This window comes from Podarcis erhardii, assembly GCF_964252035.2.
Source record: "Podarcis erhardii genome assembly, chromosome: 7".
Classification (NCBI taxonomy): Eukaryota; Metazoa; Chordata; class Lepidosauria; order Squamata; family Lacertidae; genus Podarcis; species Podarcis erhardii.
In genome coordinates this window covers 82,422,759-82,440,230 of record NC_138511.1, presented here as the reverse complement: position 1 = coordinate 82,440,230, position 17,472 = coordinate 82,422,759, and the positions used below count along the sequence as shown (strand labels likewise).

At 46.2% G+C, this 17,472-nt stretch overlaps 1 protein-coding gene across 2 annotated transcripts in view; it reads right to left on the bottom strand.

Annotated features, from left to right (window-relative positions):
* ERFL (ETS repressor factor like) overlaps positions 1 to 17,472 on the bottom strand; it is a 161,057-nt gene that overhangs the window by 65,180 nt on the left and 78,405 nt on the right. Inside the window, exon 1 of one of the 2 annotated variants that reach the window (XM_081869294.1) lies at positions 17,191 to 17,417. The exons of the other annotated variant lie outside the window; for it this stretch is intronic. The gene's annotated coding sequence lies outside the window, so the exon portion shown is untranslated. Of the gene's footprint in view, positions 1 to 17,190; positions 17,418 to 17,472 lie in introns of those variants that run through there. 2 annotated transcript variants of the gene reach the window in all.

Below are 17,472 nucleotides of genomic sequence, written 5' to 3'. Positions count from 1 at the left end.
GGAGCCCAGGGTGGTAGCTCAGTACTGACCTGGATGGACTAATACATAGGCGCCAACTCCATGGGGCCTGAGGGGGCCCGAGCCCCCTCAAAAATTTGTTTGGGGGGCCTCCGCCCCCCCCCCCAATAATTTAAGAAAATTATTAGTTATATTATGCTTTGTAAAATCACAAAATTATGTTGGTATTTTTTATTTTCCTTGTTTGACGATAGTTACCTTTTAAAATACATTCAGTAATGAGTTAAAACAAAGCCACTCCCGATCTAGAGAGGGGATGGGGTTGCGGGCTCTCGACCCATCAACAATCTCGCGGGGCTGGCGTCAGCCCCGCGAGAAGCGGGGATTCCCCCTAGCTCATTAATATTCACCGCCCACGGCGGCAGCCGATCGGCTGCCGCAAAGGGCGGGCTCTCACAGGTTCACTTAAGGTCGCCCCTTTCGTTCCCCCAGCAGCAGCGGTTTGGAGGTCTTGGGCCCCCCCAATATTTTTTATAAGTCGGTATGGGCCCCCGCCCCCCCAATATTTTTTATAAGTCGGTGCCCCTGGACTAATACTCACACTTAGTATAAGGCTGCTTCCTATGATCTCCTTCTCAGGGCCAGCCCGAGACATGACACCCCTTTCCTGCTAATGAACAATGGGTGATTCCGCCAGGTGTTCCTTATGCGCAAGTTTTATTGAAGTGAACAACAGCTGCATGAGAGCAGTTTCCTGGTGGACGCCGGAGTCTCATGGGACATAGCTGCCAATGTTCTGCCAGAGTGGTGTAATAGTTAGAGTATTGAACCAGGAGGAAGGAAGACCCAGTCAAATCCCTGCTTGGCCATGAACAGGGTCTTTCAAATTTCAGCGGCACGCTATGCGAGGCCGAAATTTGGTACACACACCCAACCTCTCGCCTTCCGTTCTGCTCAATTCACTATGTCGTAGTTGCAACGCTCTGTGGCAACCCCTAGGCTTGGCTCCCAGTGCAGCGGAACCATCCGCACTTCTCAGAATCCACCTCTAACTAGGGGTACAGCCACTACTTCTCAGCCTAATCTACCATAGATTATGGTTATTGGGAAGAGGAGAGAACTGTATGTGCTTGCTTGAGCAACCCTGGTGAAAAAAGCAGGATATGCATATAATAATTAAGTAAAATCCACAGTGGTGCCCCAAATCCACTGCCTGTGTGGTTAGCTCGTGGCAGGGTTGCACTGGTTTGTATGGCCATGCTAACGGACATCGTAACATGCATTGCAACCTCCTAACTAAACTGAATTGTACATTTCAGGTGTTGGATTCCCTTCGGTGGCTTTTCGTTGCCGTTATGGCATGGGCTGGTTTGTTACCGCCAAAGCAGCCACATCCCTAACCAGCAGGGAGGGTTCCCACGCAGGAAAATAAGCTGCCAAAAGCATGCATCACAGGAGTGGGGAAAGCCTGACACAGAAAGAAATACTGGCAGGCCACAAACACACGCAAAGATGAGAAACCAGAAGGGTCCAAGGCATACCAGCCAGCTTGCTCCTGCCTGCTCCCCCCACACCCTCCACACCTGCCTGAGTCAGCAGTAATGAAGGTTGTAAAGAAGAGGGATGGAACCCGTCAAAGAGGAGATTGGTTCTCAAGTACAACATCCTGGCCTATTTCAGCCATATAGCCCACAACTCTTCTCCCCGCCTTTCTGCAGCGAGCGTCACGGCCCTCCCTCCTCACCGTCATTCCTGGAGAGAGGGCAAAGGATGCAAAAATGGCATTGGCTAAATCGGGAAACAGGTGAAGATGTTTGTCTCCCTTCTGGTCCCAGGGAAGATGAGATACAAACCAGGTAATGCAATGGGGGGGGTGTTTTTGTTTTTTTAAAAAACAGATCTGCTTCTGTTTATGTAGGACGGGGTGGGGAACAGAGGGCCGCATTAGCTTCCGGGCAACCTTCCAAGGTCCACATGCTAGTGGTGGGCGGGCCAGATGTTAAAGTGGGTGGGGCAATAAATTTAAATGTTACTTTGGCCCAGTAGGCTAATTTCTAGAAATAAGAATAAGAATTTTATTAATTATACCCCACCCACCTGGCTGGATTTCCCCAGCCTCTCTGGGCAGCTGTCAACAGAATATTAAAAACACGATCAAACATTGAAAACTTCCCTAAACAGGGTTACCTTCAGATGTCTTCTAAAAGTCAGACAGTTGTTTATTTCCTTGACATCTGATGGGAGGGTGTTCCACAGGGCGGGCGCCACTACCGAGAAGGCCCTCTGCCTGGTTCCCTGTAACCTCACTTCTCGCAGCGAGGGAACCACCAGAAGGCCCTCAGATCAGGACCTCAGTGTCCGGGCTGAGCGATGGAGGTGGAAAGGTCCTTCAAGTATTCAGAAACACTCATATACCCTCAGTCCATCCTCCAGCCACACAAGGCAACAAATAAATAAATTCCACTTGGGCAGAAATACTCAGAAGCAGGGATTGGTGAGGCCTGTGGCCTCGGGTCACAGAGTTCCAAGGCCCAGAGGCCCAGAGGCCTGGATGGCTGCATTTGTCCCCTCAACCTGAGGTTACCCTGTTGCCCGATGTAGAGGCATGCAAGCTTTCCAGTTTACACAGAGCTCTTCGGCAGGAAGCGTTATGTGGGATTTGCATACTAGTCCTACTTAGACCCACTGAAATCAATAGCACTTCGTGATCCAACCATATCTACCTGTAACAGATAGACAGCCAATGTAGTGCTCTCCTGACGTTGTAGGACTACATCTCCCATCATCCCTCACACTTTGTGCATGCTGGCTGAGGCTGATGGGAGTTGGAGTCCAACAGCACCTAGAAGCAGTGCTTTTTCCCCCTGACAGTACTTAAAGGTATGCAGTACCGACACCTTTGTTGTTGTTGCTGTTGCTGCTGCTAAAAAGTGTGGCATCTACTGTAACATCATCATGGTGAGTACTGGGACCTATTTTTCTAGGAAAAAAACACTGTCTGGAAGGCATTGCATTGGTGACCCCGGATGCAAACCTTTAGCTTATTATTCTCTCCAATGCTACACAGATTAAAAACACGAATATGCTTGGTTAGCACCCGAATTCTTATATCCTGGTCCCAGCCCAAGACCCCACCACACACAACGACACATTGCTGAAAGCCACCAATGGCATTTAGCCCCGCCCCCGTTAATGTAAAAGCCAATGGAAAGTCTGTTCTTTTAGTTTAAGACCTATGTGAAAAACATACAGTATTCTATCCCCCGTTTAAATTATACAGCAGCTGCAGCGTATAAAATAGCAGGCTTTGCCTTAGCGATCATGTGCCCTTCTCAGTGGATGCTCACTGGGTCTCCCTCCCTAGAAATGGCTCCTTCCTTGTTGTCCATCACCTGGCAGCTGAAGACTTTCTTGTTCCAACAAGAAATTTTGGGAATTTACTGCTTTTAATTAAAGGGTTGGTGCCGTGCTGTTTTTATTGCAATTATGTGTATGCTTTAAACAGATTTTATATATGTATTTTGTTTTAATTCTACCAGTGTTTAAACGCTTTTAAGGATTGTTTCCCACCCTAGGTTTCTAGTAGTTCATTTTTCATCTGTACCCTGCCTTGAATCCCATCAGGGAAAAAGGTGGGGTAGCAGTAGTAGTAGTAATAATAATAATAATAATAATAATAATAATAATAATAAACGTGCCTTGAGATCAGGAGATTGTCAAGAAGGCCCAAAAAACTCTAAAGGATTATTTTGAAATAAATATGAACACTACGGTGGAAAAAAGAACTATCTGGGACGCAAGCAAAGCTGTCATGAGGGGGTTCTTGATACAACAGAACACTGTAAAGAAAAGAACACAAAATGAAAGGAAGGATAAGATTTTGCAGAAAATCAAAGAATTGGAGAAGAAATTAAGATCAAATCCGAAGTCACAGCCGATTCTGAGAGAAATTAAATTGTATCAAGCTCAATACTCCAAATTGATAAACCAAGAAATAGAATGGAAGATTAAATTAATGAAACAAAAAACTTTTGAATCGGCAAACAAATGTGGGAAACTGCTAGCCTGGCAGTTGAAGAAGAGACAGAAACTAAATACAGTTACAAACCTAGAAATTGAAGGAAGAAATATCCAGAACCCCATGGAAATTAGAAAGTGCTTCCAGAGATACTTTAAAAAATTATACACTCAAGGGCCGCAAGATGAGGTTGAGATTAAACAATTTTTGGAAAGAAATGGACTAACAAAGTTGTCACAAAAAAACAGATTAATCCTGAACAACAAAATAACACAGCAAGAGATTGAACAAGCTATCCAGAACATGCAATTGGGCAAATCTCCAGGGCCAGACGGTCTGACCTCCAAGTATTATAAGACACTAAAAGACTATCTGATCCAACCATTGATGGAGGTCTGTAATGAAATTATGGAAGGGAAGAAGGCGCCGGAATCGTGGAAGGAAGCTTTTATCACATTGATACCAAAATCTGAAGCTGAAAAGACACAACTTAAAAACTACCGTCCCATCTCCCTTCTGAATGTGGATTACAAAATATTTGCAGACATTTTGGCAAGTAGATTTAAAAGAGTTCTTAATGAAGTAATTCATAAAGACCAGGCAGGCTTTCTCCCAGGCAGACATATGTTTGCAAATACTAGGAACATTATTGACGTTTTGGAACTTTTGCAAACAGATATAAATACAAAAGCAGTGTTAATTTTCATAGACGCGGAGAAGGCCTTTGACAATATTTCTTGGAAATTTATGAAGGGAAATTTGAATGAAATGGGAGTGGGACGGGGGTTTGAGAATGGGATTGACGCAATATATTCAGAACAAAAGGCTAAACTAATAGTTAACAATGTGGTCACAGAAGAGTTCAAAATTGAAAAAGGAACACGACAAGGCTGCCCGATTTCCCCTTTGTTATTTATTTCGGTTCTGGAGGTGCTCTTGAACTTGATCAGAGGGGACCGGTTGGTGGAAGGGATTCAGGTCGGAGCGAAACAATACAAATTGAAAGCTTTTGCAGATGACCTAGTTTTGACTCTGCAGGAGCCAGAATCTAGTACGAAAAGAGTATTACAACTGATACAGGATTTTGGTCGGGTGGCAGGATTTAAATTAAATAAACAGAAAACTAAAGTGTTGGGAAAAAATTTGACAGATACAGAGTCGGAAAGGTTTCAGAGAGAAACAGAACTAACTATGGTTAAAAAAGTAAAATACCTAGGGGTAAACATAACAGCAAAAAACCTGAGTCTATTTAAGGACAACTATGAAAAATGTTGGTCTGAAATTAAGAGAGACTTGGATAGTTGGACAAAATTGAAGCTTTCTTTGTTAGGCCGAATTGCTGCTATCAAGATGAATGTATTGCCAAAAATGTTGTTTTTGTTTCAAACATTACAGATCGTGGACAAAACGGAGTGCTTCCGGAAGTGGCAGAAAGATATATCCAGATTTGTCTGGCAGGGCAAAAAGCCCAGAATTAAGTTTAAGATATTAACAGATGCGAAAGAAAGAGGGGGCTTTGCCCTGCCAGACTTAAAGTTGTATTATGAAGCCGCAGCTTTTTGCTGGCTAAAAGACTGGCTACTTCTCGAAGACACTGACGTGTTGGACTTGGAAGGTTTTAACAATGCTTTTGGTTGGCATGCATACCTATGGTATGACAAAGTTAAGATCAATAAGGCCTTTAAGAACCATATTGTCAGGAAAGCAGTGTTTAATGTCTGGACAAAATACAAAGACTTACTGGAAAATAAAACTCCAAGGTGGCTCTCACCTCTGGAGGCTAAGGCCCTAAAAAGACCCAATATGGAGGCTAAATGGCCAAAATATTGGGAAATATTAGAAAAAGAGGGAGACAATTGGAAATTGCAGAGTTTAGAGAAAATGAAGGATAAGGTGCGAGACTGGTTACATTATGCTCAGATTAAAGAAGTTTTTAAAAATGATAAAAAGTTAGGGTTCCAGGTGGAGAAATCGAAGTTAGAAACTGAATTGTTAGAACCAAAGACTAAGGTATTATCTAGAATGTATAACTTGCTGTTAAAATGGAATACACAAGACGAAATGGTCAAATCGGTTATGATAAAATGGGCACAGGACATTGGGCATAACATTATGTTTGAGGACTGGGAAAGGTTGTGGACCACTGGGCTGAACTTCACCGCATGTAATGCTCTGAAGGAAAATGTAATGAAAATGATATATAGATGGTACATGACCCCAGTTAAACTTGCCAAAATATACCATTCGTCTGATAATAAATGTTGGAAATGTAAAGAAAACGAAGGAACATTCTTTCACCTCTGGTGGACATGCCCTAAGGTGAAGGTCTTCTGGGAAATGATATATAATGAGCTGAAAAAGGTATTTAAGTATACCTTCACTAAGAAACCAGAGGCCTTCCTTCTGGGTATTGTCGGCCAGAAGGTGTTAAAGAAGGACCGAACATTCTTTATGTATGCAACAACGGCAGCAAGGATACTCATCGCAAAAAACTGGAAAACTCAAGATCTACCCACACTGGAAGAGTGGCAGATGCAACTGATGGACTATATGCAACTGGCCGAGATGACAGGCAGAATCCGTAACCTGGGAGAAGAGAAGATGGAGGAAGACTGGGAGAAATTCAAGAAGTACTTACAAAAACATTGTAATTTGGTTGAATGCTAAGAAGGATGCTAGATTATAAAAAACTGGCCACCACTAAATTAGATTTGAAATTTGATGATAAGTGAGACTAAAGAAAATATAAAATTTTTTGGAAGAAGTGCTAGATTATATTTGAATGAGTGGACATGAGATTGTAAACAAGTTGATAATTTGTTTGGAAAAAACTTTTAACGATGTAAATGGGAGCGGGAGACGTGAGGAAGTCCAAAGAAGTGATGAAATTATGTCTGTGATAGAAGTAAGACTGTTTATTATTTGTACATTTATATTTAAAAACTTTAATAAATATTTATATAAAAAAAAAATAATAATAAACGTGCCTTAGTATGCCTTAGGGAGCAATCCTAGAAGAAGATCCACTGGGGGGAGCTGGGTTAGGATCCAGCGCATCTCTGACTGAGCTGTCTTAACTCCCTCAACCTACATTCATCCAGATATACACCAGTATATTTTTCTTATCCCAGCTCAGCTGAGACCTAGCTGGCTGAGCCAAACTCAGCAGATCTTAAGACAATGTAAGCCCTGGGAAAAGGGAAATCTGGGGTGTGGCACAGGCAGGACCAGAGAGGAGAGGCTTAATCTAATCCTGAGCCCATTCAGCTTGGTCACGTGACCTGGCAAAAAAGTTGGTGTAATTCAGTCACTATTTTAAAGGCTTGTTCTCCCTCTGCCAGGCTTAGGCCGGCTGAGCCAGCAGTATCCCCACTGCTGAACAGAGTTCGGACCGTGGCTTGCTTTAAGCCAGATTCTTGTGTATAGGATTGCTCCCTTAGTGTTCATGTCCATACATTGCCTTTATGTTTATATCTGCCACAGTCACAATGTCACACGGCTATTCCTCACTCAGAAATTTGTAGCGCAATCCTAGGCCCATATGCAGCACACTCCTAGCTGAGTGGATATAGGACAGCAGCATTACTGTCTGAAGAGCACCGGGAAGTGGCTGAACCCTGCACAATGGCAACTTTTAATAAGACATTCCCAGAAGACAAAAATAAGGGGCTGCACCAGAAAATATAGGACCACTGGGGATAAAAATGGACTTTGGAAGCACGCCATTTAAAGAGATGAAAGGAAAAGTGTGCAGACTTTAACCACTGAAATAAATCTTCTCCCACCTTCCATGGTCCTGACCAATGAATGTGAAGATACAGTACTTGGATGGTTGCAAAGCATTTTGGACTTTAAAATATTATTCGAACTGTTTGCTTTTTGTTTATTTAAAGTATTTTAATCAAAAGACTGCATAAGACTGCTTTGTATGCAGGCTTTCCCACTCCTTAGATGCTGAGGGTCATATTTTTGTCTCAACATCATAGACCAAAAGAGCCCTGATTTTTCTCAAATCAATATGCTTCCTTTAATTTGATATGTTTTTCACTTGAGGATCCTTGAACACACACACACTGCTTTGGTTTCAGAAGGCTTGCTGTCACACAGCTCACAAAGTCCCCGTTTGAACGTTGAGTCTTAATGTTTAAAGCCCTCCATCCTTTCCTCCTCCTTTCCAGTCCTTATTTCCCCGTTGTATCTCTTTCCCATGACCTTTGCTCCTCCAACTTTACCACCCTTGGCCACAGCAAGGCTTCTTACTTTCTTCAAGGACATCATCCATCCTTCTGAGCTGCCCGCTAGGCCAGGAGTTCCACCCCAGTACACTTATATGCAATAGTTGTACGTAGTGGCAAATTCGGAAGTGCACAGCCCCTTCACAAAAGCCACAGCCATGCTCCTTCACAGCCACACTGCTTCCAAGGTTATACAGTAAGCTTATAATTATACAACAATAATAATAATAATAAGGGATGCATTGCAGATCTCCATGTATTTCTCTCAGCTTGCTTTACTATTTTCTATGCACATACATGGGCAAATGATTTGGAGTGCTCCAATGTCCTCTTCTGATTTAAGATGTTTCCTCCCCCCCCCCCATGAAGTTCCATCATACGTAACAGAACCTGCACACTCTTCTCTGGAAACTGAAGCACTCTGTGTTTTCAGCTTTCCTAAATGCTTAGCTTTGGAGCGTACAGTGGCCAGAAAGTAACCCCTTTCATGCTGATTGTGTGGCACTAGGGCAATGGAGATTGGCACTCTGCAGGGGACTTGCTGTATTCAACCCCTGCCCTTTAACCATGGCACCACTGCCTATATGATGCCACCACCGCTCACCCATCCTCTCTCAAAGCCAACGTTCCTTTGGGAGCACCAGCTGAGAAGCCTCCTACATACAAACATTTGCTCATATTTCTCAAGCCATTTTTCTCTCCTTCAGACCTTTCCTCCAGGTCCAGTTCCTCTTTCATGTTCCATTGCCCAAACTTTTACTGACACCTGATTCTTCCTCCAGTTGCCAGTCAGGGGACTTTTCTAATCACCCTGATTATGCTTTATTTTACTGAAAGTACCACCACAGGTGTAGCAACAGCAGCACTACCAAGACCATCACCACCACCAGTAGCAGCAGCAGCAGCAGAGATTTCGTGACAGATTCTCTGAAGACTTCAGCAATTATCCCATCACTAACTAGTCTATAAGGATACAGGCATGTGGGTTAGGGGAAGACAATTCCCAACTGGACAGGTGTGCAGCTAGTTCGCATTTAGTGTGTGGGGTATGTCAATAGCTGTTAAGGGCAGGGCAAAAATGGCCTCCCAAAATTTCCCACCTTGCTAGTGAACAGTGAAATGGGGGGGGGGAGTATTTCATCAATGGTGTGGAGCTAATTTCCTCTATCAGTAGTACCTTGGGTATGTGTGTTTGTTTGTTTGTGTGTGTGTGTAAAAGAAAATGATCTTCTGAAAAATTCCAGCTCAATATGGAATTGAAACCCTACTGCTACTTCATACTAGTTGATGAAGGAAGCAATGACCAAAGAAGAAAGAGCTGGAAGGAGGGAGGGAGCAATCCCCTTGCTTCCTTCAACAATACTAAATTATAGCACATGTATATCAAAGCACGATCCACAGCAGTGCCTGAGATTCTCCACCCTATCTGTGAGCAGCAAACAGGCTGAAATTCTCCAACTGTCAAGTCTGAAAAATAATATTCACAGAATCTTTTTTTAAAACAAAACAAAACACCATTGTCATATAAGTTTGGGTCCAGTTCTATTTTTGAAAGCTGTTTCTGTTGGAAGCGTTGGGGTTCAACTCAGCTTTTAGTAAGACTGGGGTGGTTTGCGGGGATGGGAGGGAAGGTAGATAGTAGAGAGGGGGAACCCCCAAGTTTCTGACCTAACTTGCCTGATACCTCTTAGAGATCCTGATCTCATTTCTTACTCCTCCCTTCCCCCTTCATCCCACCACAACAGAGGAAGCATCTTGTGTGACTCTTGAGATCAAAGGCCAAGCGAGGCCCCTGAAATCTCAAATTTTGTTAGACAGAACTAGGGACTCTTTTACTGTCAAGCATGTGTTTCATAAAATAAATGAAGCTTTCTTATTTCCCCCATACTAAACGTCTCTGTATGGTTGCTTCCAAGCACAGGTGTGTTCCTGTCAAGGTATATCTGTATCAGTGCACAGTTCAGACTTCCACTGGTGGGATGTAAACTCCACATGCTTCCCATTGCTAATCTCCAACTGTGGAGGAGCAGTGTTAGTTTAGAAAAGTATTATTAATTAATTAATTTGATTTGCATACTGCCCTTCATCTGTAGATCACAGGGCGGCTCACAACACCAACACATTGATTCTCTCACTTGTTTAATATATAATAATTTACCCGAATGAACCTTACTTATAGATTGAAGGGTTAAAACACCTCCAACATAACCAAATTATGAACGCTGTAGGTGAGGGATGGGCTGTTGCTTATATTCACAAATGATGCCCTCAGCCCCTGAGGACATTTACCTAAAAGTAAGGCTTTTCAAGGGACGTGGGTGGCGCTGTGGGTTAAACCACTGAGACTAGGGCTTGCCAAACAGAAGGTCGGTGCAGTGGCGTAGCGTGGGTTGTCAGCACCCGGGGCAAGGCAAGTAATTTGCGCCCCCTAACCCGTGGATTTGCGCCCCCTAACCCATGGATTTGCGCCCCCTAACCCTAACCCCCAGATGTTGCGCCCGGTGTGGCCGGCCCCCCCTGCACCCCCCATACTACACCACTGGGTCGGTGGTTCGAATTGCCGCAACGGAGTGAGCTCCCGTTGCTCGGTCCTTGCTCCTGCCCACCTAGCAGTTCAAAAGCACGTCAAAGTGCAAGTAGATAAAATTTCTGGCAGAAAGGTAAACGGCATTTCCGTGCGCTGCTCTGGTTCGCCAGAAGCGGCTTAGTCATGCTGGCCACATGACCCGGAAGCTGTACGCCGGCTCCCTCGGCCAGTAAAGCAAGATGAGCGCCACAACCCCAGAGTCGGTCACGACTGGACCTAATGGTGAGGGGTCCCTTTACCTTTACCTTTTAAGGCTATATTCCCATGCACACATCGCTCCATTGCATTGGACCCAAAAGGTGACTTATTTATGAAGTAAATGTGGACAGGAACATCTAATGATGCGGACTATAGTCCATGAAAAATAAATGTGTCAATATTTAAGATGCCACAATACTCCTTGCTGCTGAAAACTGGGGGAGGGGGAGGAGGGATAGCGATTTGTGCTCAGGTCCTGCTAGATGGTTTCCCACGGTGGGGGGGGGCACCTGGTTGGCCACTGTGAGAACAGGGCACTAGGCTAGATGTGCCATTGGCCTCATCCAGCAGGCTCTCTCTTTTTTTGTTCTTAAAGTAGGTGGGAATGTGTAATAAGACGAACCCAGAAATGACATCCTATAAAACGCGAGACTTTTAATCTCAGGGTCGTGGGTTCAAGCTTCGAGCCCCACATTGGGCAAAACATTTCTGCTGTGCAGGGATGACCCTCATGGTCCCTTCCAACTCTACAATTCTATGATAAAAAAGGATTGTAGCTAACATTCGTCCTACTCAGAGTAGACCCATCCAATTGCCCTTTGTTTCAAAAGGCTTTCCTCTGAGCAGGACTAACCCTTGATATGATCCAGACATAGAAACCTGTCATGTTTCAGGGGAGTTCAGAAGTCAGAACCATTTCTATATGTTTCAAGTCCATCCTGTCCCTGAATCTCAAAGAGCGCTGATGGCATTAATTCCATAACACATTTACATCAAAGTACTCTGTAAGGATGGGATGTGGGTGGTGCTGTGGGTTAAACCACAGAGCCTAGGACTTGCTGATCAGAAGGTCGGCAGTTCGAATCCCCGTGACGGAGTGAGCTCCCGTTGCCCGGTCCTTGCTCCTGCCAACCTAGCACTTCAAAAGCACGTCAAAGTGCAAGTAGATAAATAGGTACTGCCCTGGTGGGAAGGTAAACGGCGTTTCCGTGCACTGCTCTGGTTTGCCAGAATCGGCTTATTCTTGCTGGCCACATGACCCGGAACTGTCTGCAGACAAACGCCGGCTCCCTCAGCCAATAAAGCGAGACGAGCACCACAACCCTAGAGTTGGTCACGACTGGACCTAATGGTCAGGGGTCCCTTTGCCTTTACCTTTGCTCTGTAAGGAAAATTGCTATCATGCCCATTTTGCAGAGAGCAAACTATGGCTGAAGGTTGCACTGCTCAAGACCACCCAAAGGCTCCATTGCTGAGCTAGGAGACAGCGTTCAACTTGATTCCCAAATGCTGGGCCTAAGCTCTGGAAGCAGTTCAGTAAAGACAAGAAAACGCTACTCGCAATGTCTTCAGAGCCTTTCCCTCACAATTAACCACAATCATGCCCTGCACATCAACGGATTAATTCATCACATCCGAAAGGCACAAGTAATAATAATAATAATAATTTATTATTTGTACCCCGCCCATCTGGCTGGGCTTCCCCAGCCACTCTCGGTGGCTTCCAACAAAGATTAAAAATACATTAAAATGTCACGTATTAAAAACTTCCCTGCCTTCAGATGTCTTCTAAATGTCAGGTAGTTGTTTATCTCTTTGACATCTGATGGGAGGGCATTCCACAGGGTGGGAGCCACTACCAAAAAGGCCTTCTGCCTGGTTCCCTGTCGCTTTGCTTCTCGTAGTGACGGAACCACCAGAAGGCCCTCGGCGCTGGACCTCAGTGTCCAGGCAGAATAATGGGGCTGGAGACGCTCCTTCAGATATACTGGGCCAAGGCTGTTTAGGGCTTTAAAGGTCAGGACCAACAATTTGAATTGTGCTCAGAAATGTACTGGGAGCCAATGTAGGTCTTTCAGGACCACTGTTATATGGTCTCGGTGGCTGCCCCCCGTCATCAGTCTAGCTGCCGCATTCTGGATTAGTTAGTGGGTAACAGTTACCCTACCCTACCCTTGGCCACTTCAACAGCCATTTTTAAATACCAAAATGTGTTACACCCCTTTTCTAGGACAGGCAGGGTTGGATCTGCACCTGCAGCAGCAGAATAATAAGGTGGCATGGTCCTGAGGTGTGGAAGAGAGAGGGCTATACCGCTTCAAGAATGCATAGGTGGATGGGAGTGGGGTGGGGTGGGGGGACGGGACACCCCCCTCTGGCTGCTCCCCTACATTTAGACTTAAGCTGGAGGGCAAATTCTGTCATGTTACTGCTCTGTGTAAGCTGCTCTGGGAACCTTGTGGGGGTAGCTGAAAAGCAGGTAAAGAAAAATTGGAAACATAAGTAAATGCTTTAAAAAATTATTCGGGCACTTGCACAGACAAAGAAGCTGAGGCCATGAACTTTCTGTCTTGGGCTAGACTGAGGTATGCCTCCCTTTCCCCCCACCTTCAAAAAATTTTTTTGCAACCCACCACACCACCTGTTGTCTGAAGTGGGTCAGCCTACAGCCACTCACTGCTGCACTTCTAAGAGGGCTCTGGCTTTGGTGAGTCTCCTAGGGATGATTATTCCAAAATTGATGGGCGGCCAGCCAGCCAAGGAGAAGGCCTCTTTGGGTGCCTTTGATGCCTTAACATTATTAGAGGGTCAAAGAGTTTGGCTTCCAGGCTTCCTGGAGCCTCGGCACCGCTCTCTTCCAAAAACCAATCTGCACTGAAGCCAGGTCTCCGTCTGACACGCTAGCCTTTCTAGGGCAACGCTAACTGTAACGTGTGGACAAGGGGATAGATATCTTCCCCACAAGCCCATCAATTAATAATACAGCTTTCTTTCTTTTTCCCCCTAGAGATAATTTAAGCACTTTGGGTATATTGCATGTATAGTCTGCATAACGAATGGCTTACAGACCTTTCCCCGGGGTTTTTAAAAGGAGCTAGGTTGTATCAAAGGCAATGGGAAAAAAAATGGATTACCGTCTGCCCACCAACGTTTACAGGAGTGGCACTGAATGTTGGTTCTATGTCTCCCCTCCTTCTCCCCTCTCGGTTAGAATAGGCATGGAACCTGATGGCAAAACGCGTGAGGACTAGTGGAATGATTAGCTCACATTCGGTGGAAGGTAGCAGAACTTTAGACAACAATTATAGCTTTAGCCCTGAATTGAGGGTGGGGGCCTTGCATAGAATTAATCCACAGGGGGATGGCGTGTCTGTGTGAAAGGAGAGACAGATAGAGAGGTGGGAGTCTAGGCTGATTCGCAAAATCCTCTCTTCGTGTCTAAAACCACGAGTATTTCACTACCTCAGCATTCTGCGATCTGGTGATCCACTCACCAAGCCGCTAAGAAGTCGAGACTGTTAGTTTGGTTCCAGTCATTTCAGTGAGGATTGTCCGGCTGCAAATCCAATCCATTCGGTTTAACTGGCGGATGGATCTGGCCGTGTAAGAAAAGGGTGAATATATCCACACTTTGAGGGGTGCACACGTGTACGTGTGAGCCACCGCAGCCCTTATATTCATCCCCATGTTTGTCGGAACGGTTCCCCGCCACCGCCGCCGCCACCACCCCAGGGTCCAGCGAGTAGAGGAATGCTATTTTGTGTTTACTCGGAAGTAAAACCCTGCTGATTTCAAGCTGGTGTGCTTTAGGATTTGCAGCCCTAGATTGCAAGCTCTTTGGGACGGAGACATCTCGCTCGCTGTCCCCTATTGCGCGAGGTAGATTTTCTGCTATTGTTATTCGGAAACTGCGCCACATATCTCGCTACATCTAACCTTCCCTAAGAGATATTTACGTTACACACACTCAAGCGCACATTTCAAGAAGGGTCAGCTCCATGGGGGGGGGGGGATAAGTTCGGGGTCTCCCCCCCCCCCAGCGCTTGAGTCAAGCACACACCCCCCCGCCAAGCACTGGAAATTCGCTTCTCCTCAGCCAGTGTTCAATTTCTAAAACGAGAGGTCCGGGGTTCAAGACCCCTAACCTACTGAACACCTTTTCTTCTGATACGTATTTGCTTAACGCACAAGCTCGAGATGGAAGAAGTTTCGCCAAGTTAAACTCAAGTCCTCCACATCCATCCAGCCAACGCTCGCTTGCTTGGTGGGGATGAGGGTGGATAGTATTTGTGGAAGCCACATCACACACGCTTCGTAATGTGAAAGGTGGAGAAGAATTTCTCCTGAACCTCAGGCGGCCGCCTCCTTCTCATACCATCCTGCCAGCCAGCCTCATGACATTATTGGTAGGGAAAAAATAATCACAGCTGAAGGTGAGCCACCCATGATTTGCGGTGTTGGCGGCAGCCAGACTTGGCAATTTATAGGTCAGGCTTAAGGAACTAGTGGCTGAAAGGCAAGTGGGGTCATGATGACCCCAGAAACTTCGGTGTGATCTCTGTGATCCTCCTCTCCCACAAGCCCGGCTGCTCGTCTCTGCATTTCTGGGGCACCACTTCCCCAAATGCCGCCCGGGTCCCTGAGCTCCCTCCAGTTCCATACGCCTCTGGTTTCACCCCACACGCAGCCCAATAATATGCATAGATGGAGTTTCGCGGGCCTATGCCCCACAGCCACACTCTTGGATCCGTGGGGAAGGGAGAGGAAGAGCTTTCACTCCTGAGATCTTCAGATGCAACCTCTGCTCCAAAGGATGGAGTTCTACTGTTCCACCTTTTGCATAAGACGACGATTACTACTACTACTACTACTACTAATAATAATAATCTTGAGCAAAAGTATTGTTTCGCTCTTGGAACTTCGAGTTCCAAATTCCAGGACACACACAACCCCCAAATACTACTTAGCATTTATACAGGGCGCTTGCAGCGCAAGTCTCTGCACTCAAAGGGACTTGCTCCCAAATAAGTGTAAGCACACGATTGCAGCCTTAGGTTGCAAACTTATGCTGACGCACTTACCTGGGAGTAAATCCCACTGAATTCAATAGGGCTTTCTACTGGAATACGATTGCCCCGTTAGGGCGCTTAAAGTGTTTCGCATAGGTTACCTCAGTGATCTTCACAACGGCCCTGTAAGGTAGTTCAGTGTTTATTACCTTGGATGGCGGGGGTGGAGGCTAAGAATGAGCGACTTACCCCTGGCCACTTAGTGCTCACACGGCAGTGGAGAAATTTGCACCTGGGACTTGCTGGTTTCCAACGCCTGGGGAACGCAGTTCCCTGTTATTATCACCCAATCTGCAGGATTTTGTTGTGTGTGTGAGAGAGGGATGTGTTGGGGGGGGGGGTTGAGTTTCAGCAAGAACGGTTTGCCTAAGGCCATTCATTGACTTCGAGGCAGAGGTGGTGGAATTGCAACCGGGGACCTGGGCGGCTCACAGCTCAGTCTCTTAACCACTACATTGCACGGGCTGCACGGGCTCCTCTTTCCAAAGATTCCCTTTGGGGGTCTTCCTCCCTGCTCTCCTGCCCTCTTCCATTTCCCCCGGGGTGGGGGAGAGGGAGGTTCGGCCAGCCCTTCTCCCCCATCCTCCGCCAACCCCCCACCCCACCCCGGTCGGCCCAGCTGCCCCGAGGCTCCCGCTCCTGCCCTCCCAGAGGGGCGCGTGTTTGCCATGCCAGGCGCGTCCGCAGCCCGGCCGGCTCTCAGGCGCAGGGAGGCAGTTTAGCGCTGATGGATACACACACTTGTCTCTTAATCTCCGGAGCCTCTGATCAATACGCTATTTCCCTTTGTTGCCAGAAATTTCGATCCCCTGCCCTGGAATTAGGTTCCCTGCCTTAATCTAAACGGAAACCGGCTTCCAGTTAGCTGGGGAGCGAGGAGGGGAGGGTGGAGAGGGGAAAAGGGGAGGGTGAGTGAGCGAGAGGAGAATGGGAAAGGACAGGGAGAGAGAGAGAGAGAGAGAGAGAGAGAGAGAGATGGGAGGGGAGAGGAAAGGAGAGAGAGAGGAAGAAGGGATGAGAGAAGAAGCAAGAAGGAGGGGAGGGTCGGAGCACGAAAGGGTGTGAGAAAGAAAAACGAGTTGGGAGAGGAATGATTGGGTGGAGGGTGTGTAAGTAGGGAAGGGATGAAAGAAGAAAGGAAAGGAAGAAGGACAAATGGATAGATGGACAGATATCACAGACCTCATTTCCTCCACTTTTAGAAGTGGGACCATAACTCCCTGCCATATCAGAGCCCCCCCTCCCCGCTCCCAACTCCCCATAGAAGCACCCACAATGGCTTAACTTCCCCCGCTCTCCCCAGACCACTTTCCCAAGAAACTTTCCCAAGAATTTGTTACTCACTGTTCTCTCCCGTCACCATTCAGGCAGTCTCCAAGTTGAAGTTCTTTGGGAGGTTGGCTTGGCTGCGAGGGGGCGCGCCGGGGAATTGAGGTGGTGAGGGGCTTGGGGTATTATTGTTTTTTGCCCGGGGTGGGGGAGGTTTGCTTCTTGAAAATGAAATCAGAATAGTTAGCCTTTTCTGGAGAGGGTGAATCAAGAGTTTTGGAGGGGGGTTGGGGGGAAAGAGACAAAAGTGTGTAGAGGAAGGAAGGAAGGAAGGAAGGAGGGAAGGAAAGAAGGAAA